The sequence below is a fragment of the Silene latifolia genome, chromosome 11 (assembly GCF_048544455.1).
Source record: "Silene latifolia isolate original U9 population chromosome 11, ASM4854445v1, whole genome shotgun sequence".
Taxonomy (NCBI): domain Eukaryota; kingdom Viridiplantae; phylum Streptophyta; class Magnoliopsida; order Caryophyllales; family Caryophyllaceae; genus Silene; species Silene latifolia.
In genome coordinates this window covers 133,067,034-133,072,899 of record NC_133536.1, presented here as the reverse complement: position 1 = coordinate 133,072,899, position 5,866 = coordinate 133,067,034, and the positions used below count along the sequence as shown (strand labels likewise).

At 37.6% G+C, this 5,866-nt stretch overlaps 1 long non-coding RNA gene across 1 annotated transcript; it reads right to left on the bottom strand.

Annotated features, from left to right (window-relative positions):
• Window positions 1-1,017: 1,017 nt before the first annotated feature.
• LOC141615084 (uncharacterized) lies at window positions 1,018-3,298 on the bottom strand. The gene is made up of 3 exons (XR_012529607.1): window positions 3,160-3,298; window positions 2,994-3,066; window positions 1,018-1,232 (listed from the first exon to the last, which is right to left on the bottom strand). It is a non-coding gene; the product is annotated as an uncharacterized LOC141615084 (long non-coding RNA).
• Window positions 3,299-5,866: the final 2,568 nt, after the last annotated feature.

Here is a 5,866-nt window from a genome sequence, read left to right as displayed (position 1 = left end):
TATCAATTTTAAATCCCTATCTATTTTCAGAATCAACCAAACAATATCAACACGTGTATTCAAAAATATCACAAGATGTACCTCAACAAGATATCAAACAACAAAAGGTTTTTATATCCTTAGCCACCGTTGTTGTTCCCGAGTATTAATATCACAACAACTAAAACATAATATCATTCAACCCTTGAAACAATATAACGATTACGAGAAGTTGATAAAAAAGAAGTTATACTTTGTCAAACTTCTTACTAACGTTATGTCACTTTGTTTTTGTCCGTTTGTTTTGCGATTTCTTCACTTGTTGATAGTGATTAAGGGCTTCGCATCTTTGAGGAAGTTTATTTAACATCATCAACTTTCAGAATCGAATTTTCATTGTTTATACTATTCAATTTTTTCTTGTATGTCATTCCAAATGGCATCAATTTTGTATTCTTTCCATTTTGGGTATCAACGTTATAAAAACCGCATAATTACTAATGTCGTTTTGTTTCCATTATTAAATACTATCCCACCTCATTTGAAGGTTTATCACAGTTGATACAAAAACAATATCATCATAATAGTTAAACAATATCACAACATTACACTTGCTTGTATACGTATTTTATTATATTGTATTATATTGTACAATACTTCTAAGGAATATCACATTTCAAGTGAAACAATATCACCAGTATTCATAAATATTACCACTACAATTGGATGTTTTTAGGAAACAATATTACAAAAATATGATTGAAATATCACAGTACATACGAGACAATATCAACCACTGAGTGCAATAATATCACAATTTTCAAACAATGTCAACACGTGTACTCAAAAATATGACAATATGTACCCCAACAATATCAAACAACAAAAGGATTTTTATATCCTTAGCCACTGTTGTTGTTCCTGAGGATTAATATCACAAGAACTAAAACATAATATGTGACACCCCGCGATAAAGCGGAAAGTAAACTACTAAATATATACGAAAAATGTGAAGTTTTTAAAACTTTTATTTAGTAGATAGAGTTTAGCATGCGGGAGTCACTAACATTCAACAGAAGGAAAAACGGAAACAAAAACAAGGGTCCATACAAATAAAACGGTCAAAAGTGGGGAAAATATATCCCTCGAATGACATAAAGAAATAGGTGAGTCTAAGCGGTAAATAGGAAATCTAAAAGTCCGGGGTACTCGCTAGCTCACACGTCAAACCCCATATAAGCATCTTCACCAACCTGTCATTCATGTAAACATGAAAGCCACAGTCAGTGGGGAGTAACTCAAGGTTCTCCCAGCCACAAAACATCAAGATGAACATGACAAAACACATAAACAAATGACCAGATCAAGTAAGATGAGAATGAGTTGAATTGTAACTATGCATATGAGCATACATGTTCAAAGATTCATAAATAAGGAAAAGGAATAAGATAGGCAAGTAAGCAAAGCATAAACAAAGTTAAATAATGGAGGAAAATGCTGGAAGGCAAGATAAAGACCACTTAACCATGAGCACGTAATTCAAGGAGACATGACCAATATACCCATCCAAAATGCAAATCCTTTACTACACTCATCAAATATAATTTTCCCTGGTAGGACGACAATGATAATCACAAAGACTCAGTCCTAGTCTAAATCTGGCCAGACTCTCGGGGCAGAACGGTCCCCGATTCGACATGCGGCAGAACAGTCCGCATCCAAGACTCGATCGACAGAACGGAAGTCGAGAACCCACAATCGGCAGAACAGTCCGAAAGAGGCGGAATAAATGAGCTAAATCCATACTTGGCAGAACGGCTCAAGCAGGCATAAAGGCATGTCAAGCATATATGATGGTACTATGGCATTTCTACAAGAATACGACTCACAACCAGTAAGTATTTATAATCATCTTTTCATACTTGTGACATATAAAATAAATATCTCACTTTATAGTTATACGTGCCGATTCAATAAAATAAGTAAAATATAACAAGTGGTGATGGGTAATTTACGTCATGAGAAAATTTACGGGAAGCACACAAATCCAATGCAAGTGACAAGACGAGCCCAAAAATCCAATAATGATGAGCCCACAAACATCCAGAAATTTGGTCCAAATAAAATGAAGAGGTGAGCCCAAAAGTTTTCATGGTTTGAGCCCAAGCATTGAAGTTGGTGAGTCCAACATCAGTAATCTCACAATAAAGAAACAAAAAAAAGGAACACGGCAATGTTTATATAGCAAACACAGTGATCACAAAATAAAGAAAGAAGAGGGCATGGTATCAATGTGCTCGGCAAACCCAGCAAACACAAATAAAGAAAAAAAAGGGAACATGGCATCAGTAAGCCCAGCAAACACAGAATGAAAGTAAAGTGAGAAAGTGGAATCGATGATTCGTTCATTCCCCGACCCACGTACTGCACGCACAAGCGGTCCTAAGTTAATTTGTTTAAAGAAATTGTACAGGAGGCGAGGAATGCACGGTTCTCAGACTCGAACTCCATTTGACAGTCCAAAATCGAGTATACATGTGACGGCATTAGCATGAAGACACAAGCAAGAAAGCGTTTTCGAGGGGCCGTTTAGTCCAACCCAAAACAGGGCTCGAGAACAGCAGAGTCACAGTTTTGGGCTGCACCTAGCAGCTCTACCATGGCACCGTTTTAAGACGGAAGAAGAATCTGTGTTGAGGACGGTATAATCATACAAAGGCGTAAACAAATCCATCATTTTTAGCATGAGTGAACTCAGAAAATCCAGCAGATACGCAAACACAGTTCACACAGCAAGAAACAAGTCACACCCTATTTTCGAAACTCTAAACTGGGTAAAGCAGAGAAAGGGCACGCAACAACACAACCACCATGGAAGTTTACCACATGTACTTCAAAGAACACTTCTATACACGAAAAATCATTCAAAGGTTCCAACTTTTACTATAACTACAGAAAAGTCGAGTAGAAAGGGCGAGTTTCCCGACGTTTGTCGAGTAACCTATCACCGTTACCTTAACTTTCTTCAATCTTCAAGGGAATGGTCAATTATGAACGAGTTTCCTTCGGGGTCCTCGAAGTCTTCACCTAAAAACCGTAATAAGAGCCGAGTTAGTTTAAAAACGTCACATTTATGAGACCGGTCGAGACGAGAACTTCACAAGGCTATGCCTTTCTTACCTTAAAAGATGAAGGAAGAGACAAGGAGAAGAATGGTGCAAGAATTATTGAGTTTGGTCGAAAAATGAGCTAGAAATCTAAGATTTTAGGTCGCCATTAATGGGTTTTCTTGAGCCTGTTTTGAGTTTTGTTTTCTTACAGCGGCTGAAATGTTGTTGCAGGTGTTCAAGCTTTTTACACAAGGATTTCGAAAAAGAAGGAATATAAAATGGTGAGGTGTTTTTGGATTGGTCCAACATTTGTGAGTGTGGGTCAATAACTTATATTTTAATTGGGTGCTAAAGTTAAGGAATGTGTTGTCGACACGGGATAGGTCGGGGATAGATTAGGCTCACATGTGAAAATGTGACGGTCCTTTGCTAGACGGAGGTTCATCTTAAACCTACTATAATTTAAGACGGAAATTTTATTATCAAAATAGTTATTATTATTATTATTATTATTATTTTTTTTTTTTTTTTTTTTTTTTTTTGCAAGAAAGGCAAGCCACTTTTATTCTTCCATAAAGGGAATAAATAGGCCAAATCTTACAAAGTAGAACCAACAAAGAAACCGATCAACCATTACAAGCTACCCGGAACATCACATGTCTACACGTAGGTAATACATGTAATATCCTTGTACTTACAATAAACTGTATCCTCCTAACAACATATTGCATATCATGGTCAATACCCTGGAAAACGCGAATGTTGCGTTCTTCCCAAATACTATAAACCAAATAAAAGAACACAACCCGAGAACCATAGAGCCTTCCAATGCTTCTTAGCTCTCCTACTTACAATCCAATTTAGTTCCCTTTTCAAATTTGCATAGATCTTCCTTGTATCTTCATCCAATAGAGAAGCATGGACCAAATAGTTGCTGAAAAAGAGCACCTAAAGAATAAATGATCATGAGTTTCAGCATCCTGCTTACACAACACACACCAATTCACCAGACATATACCCCTTCTAGTTAGTTGATCAATCGTTGCCAATTTGTGTTGCATTGCAAGCACCGTGATAATGCTATGCTTTGGCAGAACTGCTCTACTCCACACAGCTTTATACCATCTGACTGTCTCAAACTTTGTCCTGAAATGCTCATAAATCAGAGCTATTCGCAGCTTCCCATGCTTGACACAGGAATGCAAAACCTGCAGAACTGCATTAGGTGAGCCAAACTGCTTCATAAGCATATCTTTAACTTGCAAGATATTCCTCCAACTTTCAGAATGCCAAGACTTAATCTCCTGTTCCCAGAAACTTTCATATTTGATATTGTATTCATAATTCCAACTGAGCTAATAATTATTATTATTATTATTTCTATCCGACGAAAACGTATATTTTATATACGTAGACTTTAAAACTTATAGCTTTAATTAAATTACTTTTATTAATATAATGAAATTAACTAGTTAAAGTAATGTAAAAGTATTATTTTTCTTTATGAAAATTATACGAAAAGGGCGGGTGTTACAATCACCCCTCCTTTTAAAAAGTTTCGTCCTCGAAACTTGAAGTAAGAAAATTACCTTAAGAGAATAAATCCGGGTACTTGATACGCATAGAAGCTTCCGGTTCCCAAGTCACTTCTTCCACGTCACCGCACTTCCATAAAACTTTCAGTAAGGGGACAACTTTACTCCTCAACTTTTTGTCTTTCTTATCCAAAATGTGAATCGGTCTCTCTTCGAACGAAAGACTAGGCTCAAGCTCGGGAATATCATTTTGCAACACATGACTCAGGTCACTAATGTACTTCCTAAGTTGAGACACATGGAACACATCATGAACTTTACCCAAACTCGGGGGCAAATCCAATTTGTAAGCCACGGCACCAATCCTTTTCACCACATCATAGGGTCCAATGTACTTTGGACTCAACTTTTCTTTAACTCCAAATCTCTTTACTCCTTTCATAGGGGAAACCTTCAAGAACACTTTATCACCAATTTCAAACTCCAAGGGTCGACGGCGAACATCGGCATAAGACTTTTGGCGATCTTGGGCGGCTTTCATTCTTTCTCGGATGATCTTCACTTGGTCAATTGTTTCGGATAACTCGTCGGGTCCTAGATCACGAACATCACTTGCTTGATTCCAACAAATCGGGCTACGGCACTTTCTTCCATATAAAGCTTCATAAGGAGCCATCTTGATGGAGGCATGGTAACTATTATTGTAGGAAAACTCCACCAAAGGTAGGCTCTTCTCCCAACTAATATGGAAATCAAGGGCACAAGCACGCAACAAATCTTCAAGAGTTTGAATCGTCCTTTCGGTTTGTCCATCGGTAGCGGCATGGAAAGCGGTACTCATCAGCAACTTACTACCCATAGCATCTTGTAAAGCCTTCCAAAATCTCGAACAAAATCTTGGGTCACGATCCGACACGATCTCCTTAGGGACACCATGGTAACGAACAATCTCCTCAACATAGGCACTAGCAAGCCTATCTAGACTCCATGTCACTTTTATGGGAATGAACCTAGCACACTTGGTCAATCTATCCACAATCACCCATACGGCATCCTTTCCACCAACGGTCTTAGGCAAGGCCATAACAAAATCCATAGAGATAGATTCCCATTTCCATAAAGGCACATCCAAGGGTTGTAGCAAACCTCCGGGTCTCTTATGCTCAATCTTCACTTGTTGACAAGTGAGGCATTTCCCAACATAAGTCACAATGTCATTCTTCATGTTAGGCCACCAAAATT